The sequence below is a fragment of the Schistocerca cancellata genome, chromosome 11, assembly GCF_023864275.1.
Source record: "Schistocerca cancellata isolate TAMUIC-IGC-003103 chromosome 11, iqSchCanc2.1, whole genome shotgun sequence".
NCBI classification, from domain to species: Eukaryota; Metazoa; Arthropoda; class Insecta; order Orthoptera; family Acrididae; genus Schistocerca; species Schistocerca cancellata.
In genome coordinates this window covers 164,224,938-164,238,722 of record NC_064636.1, presented here as the reverse complement: position 1 = coordinate 164,238,722, position 13,785 = coordinate 164,224,938, and the positions used below count along the sequence as shown (strand labels likewise).

Genomic DNA, 13,785 nt, shown 5'->3' with positions numbered 1-13,785 from the left:
CATAGAATTAATTCAAGCACAGCTTACCATTTTCAGTGCAATGAAGAAGATATAAAGTAATATCTGAGCTTACATTAAATAGTGAGCAATAGTTAAGTCTAGATTTAGAAGAAAAATATAGAATAAAATTATCAAGGATGACTATTTTCAATTTAATATCACTAAAATGAACCTACACTACTACTTACCCACCACACCTAATAAAAGCAATCAAAAGCTTATATCATGAAACAAAAATTGTAATAAATAAGAGAGCAAAGGACAAATGAGATAAAAATCAGTCAGGGAGTGAGACTCGTGTGTTCTCTTTCATCCACTCTTTATACAACTAATACCGACAATGTCATTAAAATGGGCATTATCAGATAATTATCCTGCAGTTAAATTATGTAAACAAATTAATCTAAGTGCTTTAATATTTGAAGAAGATAAATAATACAAGAAAGTGAAAACAAAGTAATAATATGAGAAAGTGAACACAACTTCCATTTAGCAGTTAAACAATATAATGCAGAAACGAAAATAAAACATGACCTCCCTTCAGGTAGACCAGTCATCTGGTAAAAGTCTTCAGGTGACACCATTTTGATGACTTTTGCGTTGAAGAGGATACGATGATGAAGAGAACAACACCCACTCCCCACTCAGAGAAAATCTCTGATCCAGGCAGTAACTGAGCACACATCACTAGCACAGCATTAAGCTGCACAAAATTCTAGCAATATGCAGAACAATAAACAGCACACTTAGCTATAAAACCTGGAAAGATACAATGTCTTTCATCAGGGTGTATACAGGGACAAGAAAAAAAAATTCCCGGATTATTCCGGGATTTCTCCCGGATACCCCGTTTAAAAAATATGGTTTTTCCCGGGCGAAAATACACTTTTCATGTGCTAAGTGACAGTAGGTTTTCCGTAGATTTTCCCTCGGAACTGTAAAACTTATGAATCCTTTGAATGGTTAACGTTTTATACAATCGCATAGAACTTCCCGGAAAAAAAGAAAAGACGGGGCAAAGAAGGTTTTGGAGAGACCTTTAATTAAAAAAAAAGGGAGAGAAATTTTGGAAAGACCTTTGATTTGCATCAACATATACGCTGCATATTTTCACATTACAAAAGTATAAATTCGAATTGCACCAAACACAGCGCGTTAGTTTCCGGAGCGTTGAAACCGAGGCTGCGATGTCCCAGCCAATAGCAAGATCACTGGTCACATAGCGCGAACACGCATATCTTCTAGAAAAGCTAAGCTTTCATATATAATGTTACTCTCTAAGATTAACACGCTACAACAGAAGCTAAGCTTTCACATGTAATGTTGATATTTTTTTGCGTGTGTTATACTTTTAAGACACATCACACAAATCTGCCAGTAAATTTAAAATTATGACATAAATGTCTCGGCTCGAAATTCTTGTAAGTGGCTGGTCCTCAAACTGTTCTATTTCGAACTCTCTGTGATTTAGATATCCATCCCACTTTCTCACACGTAACATAATTCATCTTGCGTAAAAAGAAATTTACTTTGAAAGTAACGCTTTTCTAACCACCGTTCGCAATACTATTCGTAGACTGTTAGAAATAGGTTCGATTTACCAGTTGCCAGAGAGCACCAGAAAACAGGCATAATTGTGCGTGTGCAACTGCAGTGGTGTAGGAAGCCCGTATGTTCGTGTGTATAAAGCACTAAGAGAGCTTACATAACACCATAAAAGAAACAGTGCATCAGAGGATACTCCGAGAGCAGCGGAATTTCGTAAACCATACTAAAATGCATAATTCGGCTTGATGCGCAAATTGGCTTTTTCCAGATTCACAATGAAGTAGGTCCCATCTGATATTAAGCTTTTCAGTGTGGTTTTAGGGATGTAAATTTTCTTGGAGTACCAGTACTCTGCGATCTCATTTTTGGTTCTACTGTAAAATGATCGCCTCGGCGGAAAGATTAATGAAGCCAAATTTCTTTAGCAAACTTGCAAAAATAACTTCACTGTTCTGCAAGGCGATTAATGCTTGACCGCTACTAACTTGGAAATAAAATAAAATCAGAAAACTGAAATTAATAATATATTTTTGTCCTCCGTAATTATGTGAATGTATTTTAATTCACTTGATACCTCCCAGCCACAGAAATCCGTATTGTTTTCATTTGACGTGGGAGCAGTACACGAAGAGAAGCAGCGAATTCACTTTACGTAAACACGGGTCACGTGGAGGTTAACCCCCTCCCCACTACAACTCAGACAACTCTGTGCAAGCGTGAATCTGGCAGCTAGCGCGCGCGAGAAAAAAATTTCTCGTTTGCATCTGGCTGCTTGCTGCTACTACCGATACAGCTAACAGCCAATCTTCAAGTAGCGGGAAGCGGGAGAAGGTACTGCTTATACGCGAGTCAAATGCGCATGCGCAACAGATCGCTGGCAATTGGTCAAACGAACCTAATGTGAACAGTTGTGACGTCATGCTCATGGCAAGCAGTTTATTGTTACGAAGAATTACAGTCTTTGCCCTACGTCCTTTGACATATTTTTGCTATTTGCAGACGCTTGTGCATGCACGGTTGTTTGTTGTTGTAAATTGCACATTTCCTTTGCCACTAAAGTTATTTTTTTCCCTCTCGTTTATATTTTATTGCTGCAGTATCATTCTCTAGTAGCAGGATACAATAACATCCTTTGCTAGAGAATCAATTCTGCAGTCAAAATTACAAAAATTTAACTGAAAGCTAAAACAATGAAAAATTCCTGGAATTCCGAAAAATTCCCGGGTTTTTCCCGGTTTTCTCCCGGATGAAAAAATTCCCGGGTTTTTCCCGGTTGTCCCGGGTCGTATACACCCTGTTCATGAAATTATGGTGAAACCATTACTGTTGTATGGAGGTGAGAGCTGGATAAAAAAGTACAATGATAATAAAAGACAAATAGCAAGGATGTCGGGCCTTGGCAGCCAGGGAAAGTGGTCATGAGAGAGAGAGAGAGAGAGAGAGAGAGAGAGAGAGAGAGCCACATTTGCGCGAATTGTGTGTATGTTTATTTCTGAAGAGCACCTTCTGGCCGAAAGCTTTGTTGTTGTGGTCTTGAGTCCTGCGACTGGTTTCATGCAGCTCTCCATGCCACTCTATCCTGTGCAAGCTTCTTCATCTCCCAGTACCTACTGCAGCCTACATCCTTCTGAATCTGCTTAGTGTATTCGTCTCTTGGTCTCCCTCTACTATTTTTACCCTCCACGCTGCCCTCCAATACTAAATTTGTGATCTCTTGATGCCTCAGAACATGTCCTACCAACCGATCCCTTCTTCTGGTCAAGTTGTGCCACAAACTTCTCTTCTCCCCAATCCTGTTCAATACTCCCTCATTAGTAATGTGATCTACCCATCTAATATTCAGCATTCTTCTGTAGCACCACATTTCGAAAGCTTCTATTCTCTTCTCGTCTAAACTATTTATCGTCCACGTTTCACTTCCATACATGGCTACACTCCATACAAATACTTTCAGAAATGACTTCCTGACACTTAAGTCTATACCTGATAACAAATTTCTCTTCTTCAGCAATGCTTTTCTTGCCATTGCCAGTCTACATTTTATATCCTGTCTACTTCGACCATCATCAGTTATTTTGCTCCCCAAATAGCAAAACTCCTTTACTACTTTAAGTGTCATTTCCGAATCTAATTCCCTCAGCATCACCCGATTTAATTCGACTACATTCCCTTATCCTTATTTTGCTTTTGTTGATGTTTATCTTACATCCTCCTTCCAAGACATTGTTCATTCCGTTCAACTGCTTTTCCAAGTCCTTTGCTGTCTCCGACAGAATTACAATGTCATCTGCGAACCTCAAAGTTTTTATTTCTTCTCCACGGATTTTAATACCTACTCCGAATTTTTCTTTTGTTTCCTTTACTGCTTGCTCAATATACAGATTGAATAACATTGGCGAGAGGCTACAACCCTGTCTCATTCCCTTCCCAACCACTGCTTCCCTTTCATACCCCTCGACTCTTATAACTGCCATCTGCTTTCTGTACAAATTGTTTTCGTTGTACCTGTCTGCAACTTGACATCTCTGCTATATGGTGGGTAAAAAATCTACATTTTTCTAACTAGATGAGATTTTTAAGGAAAGGGAAGTGCTGCACAACAAGATTAAATAAAGAAAGAAAATATTACAAATGAGTTTAATGTCGGTTTTTTTTTTTTTTTTTTTTTTTTGTGGTTTTAGGGCGCACAACTTCAATGGTCATTAGCGCCCTGACTACTCTAAAAATGCACCGCGAGGCACAAGTTGACAACAACTAAAAGGGAAAACACGCTAAAAGAGACTGACAGGCATAGGATTAAAAAACAACATCAAATGTCCTTAGCGAGGTTTGTCAAATTGATAAAACAAAGAACACGAGCAGCTGCTCGTGGGTCATCCGCTAAAACGGCATCGAAAGTATTAGGCAGGTTAAGATCGAGGCGCAGTTGGTTAAGATCGGGACAGGACATTAAAATGTGTCTAACCGTCAGCAAGTGCCCGCATGGGCAGAACGGCGCCGGCGCAGCCGTCAGCAGATGGCGATGGCTGAACCGGCAGTGTCCAATCCTTAACCTTGCTAAAACGACCTCCTCCCGCCGAGAAGGGCGTGAGGAGGACGTCCAAGCCACGGGAAGAGGTTTTAAGGCCCGAAGCTTGTTGTCGGTAAGTGCAGCCCAATCGGCATGCCACAGCGACACAACGCGCCGACAAATGACCCTGCTAAAATCGGACGAAGGGACACAACAAGAAGCTGTCCGAGGCTGGAGGACCGCAGCCTTGGCCGCGGCATCTGCAGCTTCGTTCCCAGGGATACCGACATGGCCAGGAACCCACATAAAGCTAACTGGCGGACTGACGTCCACCAGCCGCTGAAGAGAGCGTTGGATCCGGTGTACGAAAGGGTGAACCGGGTACGGATCACTGAGGCTCTGGATGGCGCTCAGGGAATCTGAGCAGATGACATAAGCAGAATGTCGGTGGCGGCAGATGTAAAGAACAGCCTGGTAGAGGGCAAAGAGCTCAGCTGTGAAGACCAAACAATGATCATGGAGCCGGTATTGGAAACTTTGTGCCCCGACTATAAAGGAACACCTGACCCCGTCATTGGTCTTAGAGCCATCTGTATAAATGAAAGTCATGTTGATGAACTTCGAACGAAGTTCCAAAAAACGGGAGTGGTAGACCGAACTGGCGGTGACCTCTTTTGGGAGCGAGCTGAGGTCAAGGTGAACGCGGACCTGAGCCTGGAGCCAAGGTGGCGTGTGGCTCTCGCCCACTCGAAAGGTTGCAGGGAGTGAAAAATGAAGGTGTTGAAGGAGGCGACGAAAGCGAACTCCAGGGGGTAGCAGGGCAGAGACATACAACCCGTATTGACGGTCGAGAGAGTCGTCAAAAAAGGAACGATAAGACGGATGGTCGGGCATTGACAGTAGCCGACAGGCATACCGACAAAGCAGTATATCGCGCCGGTAAGTGAGCGGCAATTCGCCAGCGTCAGCATGAAGACTCTCTACGGGACTGGTATAAAATGCTCCGATCGCAAGTCGTAAACCCCGATGTTGTATGGAGTTGAGGCGGCGTAAGATGGATGGCCGTGCAGAGGAGTATACGAAGCTCCCATAATCCAGCTTGGAGCGGACGATCGACCGATATAGACGAAGTAGGACGGTTCGATCCGCTCCCCACGACATACCACTGAGAACACGGAGGACATTTAAAGAACGGGTACAACGGGCGGCCAAATATGACATGTGGAGACCAGCTAAGTTTCCTGTCAAAGGTAAGGCCTAAAAATTTGGTTGTCTCCACGATTGGGAGAGCAACGGGACCAAGTCGTAAGGACGGTGGGAGAAACTCTTTGTAGCGCCAGAAGTTAATACAGACCGTCTTCTCGGCAGAAAAACGGAAGCCATTGGCGACACTCCAGGAGTAAAGACGGTCAAGAGAACGCTGAAGACAGCACTCCAGGACACGTGTATGCTGCGCGCTGCAATAGATGGTAAAATCGTCCACAAAAAGGGAGCCTGATACATCAGCTGGGAGGCAATCCATTATTGGATTGATCGCGATGGCGAACAGAGCGACGCTCAAAACTGAGCCCTGTGGCACCCCATTCTCCTGGCGAAAGGTGTCGGACAGGACAGAACCCACACGTACCCTGAACTGTCGATCCATTAAAAAGGAACGAATAAAAAGAGGGAGGCGACCGCGAAGGCCCCATGTATGCATGGTGCGGAGAATGCCCGCCCTCCAACAGGTGTCGTAAGCCTTCTCCAAATCAAAGAACACAGCCGCGGTCGGGCGCTTCCGCAAGAAGTTATTCATAATGAAGGTCGACAAGGTAACCAGATGGTCAACAGCAGAGCGGCGCCTACGAAATCCACATTGTACATTTGTAAGTAGGCGTCGAGACTCAAGCAGCCAAACCAATCGAGAGTTAACCATTCGCTCCATCACTTTACAGACACAGCTGGTAAGTGAGATAGGTCGATAACTGGAAGGCAAGTGGTTGTCCTTCCCCGGCTTAGGAATCGGGACAACAATAGACTCGCGCCAGCATGCGGGAACATGTCCCTCAATCCAGATGCGATTGTATGTACGAAGAAGAAAACCTTTACCCGCAGGAGAAAGGTTCTTCAGCATCTGAATATGAATAGAATCAGGCCCTGGAGCGGAGGACCGTGATCGGCCAAGTGCGGTTTCGAGTTCCCGCATGGTGAATGGGGCATTATAACTTTCACAATTCGAGGAGCAAAAGTCAGGTGGCCTAGCCTCCTCTGCCTGTTTGCGGGGGAGGAAGGCAGGGTGGCAATGAGCGGAGCTCGAAACCTCGGCGAAAAAGCGGCCGAAGGCATTGGAGACAGCCTCAGGGGCCACAAGGACTTCATTCGCGACCTTCAAGCCAGAAACTGGGGAGTGGACCTTAGTGCCAGATAGCCGGCGCAGGCTACCCCAGACAACAGAAGAAGGAGTAAAACTGTTGAAGGTGCTTGTGAAAGCAGCCCAGCTGGCTTTCTTGCTTTCGTTAATAATACGACGACACTGAGCACGTAATCGTTTATAATTAATACAATTCGCCACTGTAGGGTGGCGTTTAAAGGTGCGTAAAGCACGTCGACGAGCACGTAAAGCGTCTCTACATGCTGCGGTCCACCAGGGGACCGGTACGCGACGTGGAGAAGAAGTAGGGTGAGGGATGGAATATTCAGCAGCAGCGAGAATGACTTCCGTGAGGTGTGCGACCTGACGATCGCAGCTTGTGAAGGTTTGATCCTGAAAGGTCGCCCTGGAAGAAAAGAGCCCCCAGTCTGCCTTGGAGATGGTCCAACTAGAGGAGCACGGAGAGGGAGTATGCTGCAGGAGATGGATAACACACGGGAAGTGGTCGCTCGAATATGTATCAGCAAGTGCATACCACTCAAACCGGCGTGCAAGTTGGGGAGTACATATAGAGAGGTCTAAATGGGAATAGGTATGAGATGTGTCCGAAAGAAAAGTAGGGGCGCCAGTATTAAGGCAGACAAGATTGAGCTGGTTGAAAAGGTCTGCTAACAAGGAGCCCCTCGGGCAGGAGGCTGGAGAACCCCAAAGGGGATGGTGGGCATTGAAGTCTCCAGTTAACAAAAACGGTGCAGGTAGCTGAGCAATAAGTTGCATCATGTCTGCCCTGGTAACGGCAGATGACGAGGGAGTGTAAACGGTACAAAAGGAAAACGTAAAAGTGGGGAGAGTAATGCGGATGGCGACTGCCTGCAGGCCGGTGTGCAACGTGATGGGATCGTAGTAAATATCATCCCGGACCAGCAACATAACCCCTCCATGAGCTGGGATTCCTACCATAGGGGGTAGGTCAAAACGCACAGAGGTGTAGTGTGCCAAGGCAATGTGATCGCATGGGTGTAGCTTCGTTTCCTGGAGGGCTACGACGAGCGGACGATGCAAGCGGAGCAGCAACTTCAAGTCCTCTCGGTTGGAGCGAATGCTGCGAATATTCCAGTGAATAAGTGCCATCGTAAGAAAAGGAAGATGAGAGAAGGGGTCACCTCGAAGGCCGCTTAGGGCCTGGCTTCGAGCGAGCACTGCCGCCGCTATCAGTAGGCGGACAGTCATCGTCCATGGGGTCTATAGGGTCATCGGCCATCTCGGGAGGATGGCCGGGAGGGGGAGCTTCCTCCGCCGGTGAACGGCCAGATGTACGGCTACCGGCGGTGCGGCCAGGCGAAACGGAGGACGGCCTGGGGCGGCAACCGCTGGGTGGCGCAGGAGAAGAGATGCGCCGTGGCGGAGAAGGAGAACTGTGCTTCCTATGCGCCTTTTTGGAAGGACGTTTGGTGGAAGTATCGGTCGAAGGCTGGGAGGTCGAGGGACGGAGGAAGTCTGCACGGGATGGTTCCTTCTTGAAGGACCGTGCATCTGACTTCGGTGTCTTCGACTTAGCAGAAGCTGAGGAAGTGGCTGGTGTCTGTGGTGTGATGGGAGGAAGAGGAGACGTCGACCGCGCGATCTTAGCACTGGCCGAACGGACGACCGTGGTGCTGAAGGTCAGATCGCATGTCTGGGTTGCGACCTCCCGGGTAGTCCGAGGAGAGGCGAGGACAGTACTATATTTCCCCGCTGGGAGCAGCGTGGGCTTCCTACTAGCCAATAGCTTGCGAGCAGCCGAGGTGGACACTTTCTCTTTGACACGAATTTCTTGGATGCAACGTTCGTCCTTATAGACAGGACAGTCGCGGGAGGATGCGGCATGGTCACCCTGACAGTTCACACAATGAGGAGACGGAGGTGGACAGTCACCCTCATGGGCATCCCTGCCACAAGTGACACATTTAGCCGCATTGGAACAAGACTGTCGAGTGTGATTGAAACGCTGACACTGGTAGCAGCGCGTAGGTGTCGGGACATAGGGGTGAACAGAAATAACCTCGTAGCCCGCCTTGATGCGCGATGGCAGCTTAACACTATCGAAGGTCAAGAAGAGTGTCCGGGTCGGTACAAGGTCGTTGTTGACCTTTTTCATGACCCGATGGACAGCCGTCACGCCCTGCTCAGCGAGGAAAGATTGAAGCTCCTCGTCAGTCAATCCGTCGAGGGAGCTAGTATACACTACACCACGAGACGAATTCAAAGTTCGGTGGGCCTCCACCCGGACAGGGAACGTGTACAGGAGGGTGGCCCGAAGCAGTTTTTGTGCCTGAAAGGCATTCTCAGTTTCTAGTAATAAGGTGCCGTTACGCAACCTGGTACAAGATTTGACAGATCCGGCTATGGCATCAACGCCCTTCTGAATAACAAAAGGGTTGACAGAGGAAAAATCCTTTCCGTCCTCAGTGCGAGAAACTACGAGGAACTGTGGGGCAGGCGGTAGTACTTTTGTCACTGTTGGCTGGTCACGTTTCCGTTTTTGGGTCGAAGTCGAAAGCGATGGAGTAGAATCCATTGCGGAGGAATCCCCCATGATTGCCAGCGTCTCCGATGGCGCGCTCCTTCCTTGTGGGGACCCTCTCAGAGGGCACTCCCGCCTTAGGTGAATGTTTACACCTCAGGTCACACCTCCCGAGAAACAGACGGAGGGACCAATCGGCATGGTCAGAAGGTATCAGCTCAGGCAATCACCCCTCCCCGGGCCTGGCCTTTACCAGGGGGTACGCGCGTGCCTTACATGTCTACCCAGGGCGGGGACTTACGCGTTACCCCGTCACCGGCTACGCGTGCGAACGCGTGGGTCGGCCTTCAGACACGCACAGGGAGGAAGGAAGAAGAGGAAAAAGAAGAGAGAGAGGGAGAAAGAGGACAGACTGTCTCAAACGCCGAGGCGGAGACCAGAGAAGGCAAGGAGAAGAAGGCAATGAGAAGGCAAGGAGAAAAAGGCAATGAGAAGGCAAGGAGAAAAAGGCAATGAGAAGGCAAGGAGAAAAAGGCAATGAGAAGGCAAGGAGAAAAAGGCAATGAGAAGGCAAGGAGAAAAAGGCAATGAGAAGGCAAGGAGAAGTCAAGGGAAAGAGTAAGGAAGACAGTGAGGTGGAGAAGAGCAAAGAAAGGGACCAACAAAAGGAAGGAAGAAACGAGAAGTTTAAAACCAAAAAGACCACGATTATAGGTCGTGAAACCGTCCGTCTCCGGACGCAGGCGCTAACTACCCCCGTGAGGGGGATGGACTCCTTTTAGTCGCCTCTTACGACAGGCAGGAATACCTCGGGCCTATTCTAATCCCCGGACCCGCAGGGGGGTTAATGTCGGTGCTAGTAATGAGGAAATAACTGAATACAGAGAGAGGTGGAAACAACATGTGAATAGAATGAAGCATGGAAGACTGAGATAATCCTGAGCTGCAAACTGAAAGTAATCAGACACAAATGTCGGTTGAGGAAAAGGTGGACATAAGCTTCACAGAGACAGAACAGGCACAGGTCTATTCCCCCACACATAAGACGACTATGAACCTGTGTCACTTGCATGCTTTCTTTGATGTAATGGTTATGTAATACGAGCTGAACAGAAAATTGTAATCAGTATGTCTTTCCCTTTGTGCACTAACACACCATGTCACAATTAGCAGCAAGAGCTCTAGCCACCTGCTGGTACACTGATTCACAAATTGACTGCAGGCTCATGATAAATAGACTGATACGAGGACACACAGGGGACCGTCAAAGACCACTACTGACCCTGTGGGAGGGACTGACGAATGGGCACTGGGAGCTAACCGTGACTGCCACACTTATACCCATTATTATTCGAGTTCCATTAATTACAATTTCAAATACCTTCATACTGTACATAATCGGTCAGTCGGTTAATACCTAAACATTCTACAGAAGATACCACATAAGAAAGAGTCAGTATAAAGGAAATTGGCTAGAGTGTGATCGATCCATTACGAAGCCCGAGGTAGAGGTTAGGTCAAAAGATGATATTGCTCAGAGATGGGGGAGGAAATGAATGTAAATACCAAACAATGGTTGTGGTAACTTATGAGTCTGTAACCTAGTGCAATGTTGACATCCATGAAATATTTAAAAGCACTTCACCATTTTTATCACGTACGTCATCATAAAAACTGTATCTGCAAACCAAATTCAGAAAATAACAAAAGGATAGTTGCTACATACTATATAGCGGAGATACTGTGTCGCAGAAAGGCACGAGAGAAAGAGACTGTCGGAAAGTTAGTTTCCGGCCAATAAGGCTTTCGTCAAGCAACTATCCTTTTCATCATAGTGTTAAAGATTCCATCCTGGATTTTCCATTGTTTAAATTCAGAAAATGTTATGTTAGATAACAGACCAGTCTCCAACTAGTATTCTAAAACATTGTGCACATATATCCCTCAAACTACAAAAATTTCAAGGGATATCCACTATGTAACTTTTATCACAAAATTTACTGTAAGCTTAGCAGAATTGAAGAAAAGTTACTGAGGATATGCTTACAGGATCACATATCAATAACTCGACCAATGGCATAGCGGAAGAAAGCACTCTTTTTCACCCTTTACTACATCTACATACACAGGGTCTGTCACATCAACTCTACATTTGCTTGTATTACTTCAATACAATTGTTGTGTGGACACTACAACAAAGTAGTGCAAACAGATGAGAACTTAAGACTGCCCGAGGAGAAAGTAGCAGGCCTCCTATTCACAGGATTCAAAGTGGTTCTACGAAAGCAGATCTGACTAATTCCTTCTGGTGTTGTAAGGGTCATACCTAAATCTTCTCATGGACCAGAAGTAGTCTCTTCACTCATTTCAAAATAAAACACCATCCGAAGCATTCCATTGCAGTTACAGCGTAACACTCTGCTGAGGTCAGCAGTGTCGTATACTTAACAGTTTGGGCCCGAACCCTACCGGTACTTAACACGAGTGTAGAGCAAAGAACGGCTCCAATCTAAAACTGCCACATTAAAGTGTCCACATAATACAAAATCCACATGGTGATACCCAGCTGACATATCCAGAGAGTGCGAGCTGCTCAGATCTGGTGCCAGTTTTCTTCACACATAACTACAGAGCTAAGAGCATCATCATAGCAGCTCAACACCTCAGTAAATGTAGAAGAGAGCATTACAGAGATGCTAAGGAGTGCGCTGCCTTGTGAAGCATACAGTACGCAACAGCATAAACAGAGACGAAGAAATTTGGAAGATGGAGGGGACCATTGCAAACCAGTTTGATATAACAAATGTTTCTTTGGGTGTAAGAGAAAGAATACAAATAATATTCACGCCACTCATAAAAAAACTTGTCAAAATAATAACTTTTTGGAAAGACATACAAGGTACGCCACAAGAGATTTACATAGTGGTTGTCCCCTTGCAATTTTCACAGTACGAGAATGTACTAAAATGCACCAAAATAACTGTCAGAGATCTGTCTTATCAAAAAACAGGTTTTGGAAGACTTATTAAAACCATTTTGCTAACTGCTGGAGGCATTAACTTGCCCACCATTGCAACGGACCAAAAACCAGATGAAATGTCACAAAATTAAAAAATTACACATACCAACTATTCACTTTTCTTAGTCACTTCTGATTATTAAAAAAGGGGGACAAAATTCAGGCAGACTCCTGACAGGTAAAGAACAAAGATGTTAGTATGCACACTGCTCATTACCTTACATATCACACGATGTAATTTTCTCACAAATTAGCAAAAAATGATCAAAGCGCCCACCACAGAATGCAATGCAAACTTTCGCAGCTCACATCACGTGCCTCTTTCTTTTGAAAGTTCAGTGCCACAGCCAAATAGCGTCACAGGCTACTGACCCACTGTTCGACCGTGTGTCTACCACTGGTTCGGCAGACAGTACTTTCCTAGTGGCTCCACAAGTAAAAAGCACAGGTAGGTAAGGCCGGTGGTGATCAAAGTGGCTAGACACAAAGGCCTCGTCTCCTGGAGAACGTAATGAGGCGTTGACAAAAATTTGGAACTGGGCTGTCACTACACTGTGCATCAGCCACAATTACCTGTCATATTGCTAAACGTGACATCTCTGATTAAAGAGGAAGACTGTTCAGCAGAAATTCCAAACATATGTCCATTAAGGTGTTTGGGAGAAGAACTGACCACGGGAGAGGAGTATCCGAGCAGGTGGTCGCCGATAATACCGGTCCAAATAACTACGTAATGCCACTGTCAGTCACATTAATGTGAACATCTGCCAAAAAGCCCGAATACCCACATTTCACAGTGCAGGCCACTGAGGGGCGTGCAGGAAAAGTGTCTGTGAGGTTCTGGAAGGTACCGGCAGTGATGTGGAGCTTGCCAACTCCAGTACAGTGGCCAGCTGCGCTAGGTGCCTCAGTCGAGGATCCCCGGTGCGAGCAGCCCGACGGGGACAGCCCCTCAGATTCTCAACTGAGTTTACATCCGGGGAGTTTGGTGGCCAAGATAGTACATGTGGTGTCACCGCCAGACACCTCACTTGCTAGGTGGTAGCCTTTAAATCGGCCACGGTCCGTTAGTACGCGTCGCACTCGCGTGTCGCCACTATCAGTGATTGCAGACCGAGCGCCGCCACACAGCAGGTCTAGAGAGACTTCCTAGCACTCGCCCCAGTTGTACAGTCGACTTTGCTAGCTACGGTTCACTGCCTACTTACGTTCTCATTTGCCGAGACGATAGTTAGCATAGCCTTCAGCTACGTCAGTTGCTACGACCTAGCAAGGCGCCACTACCAGTTACTATTGAGATTACGAAACATGTACTGTCAAGAGTGACGCTCATCATTAATGGATTAAAGTTAAGT

General features: G+C 46.2%; 1 long non-coding RNA gene across 2 annotated transcripts in view; it reads right to left on the bottom strand.

Annotated features, from left to right (window-relative positions):
• The window catches only part of LOC126108607 (uncharacterized), a 78,132-nt gene that overhangs the window by 55,541 nt on the left and 8,806 nt on the right, over positions 1-13,785 (bottom strand). The gene's annotated exons all lie outside the window — the stretch shown is intronic.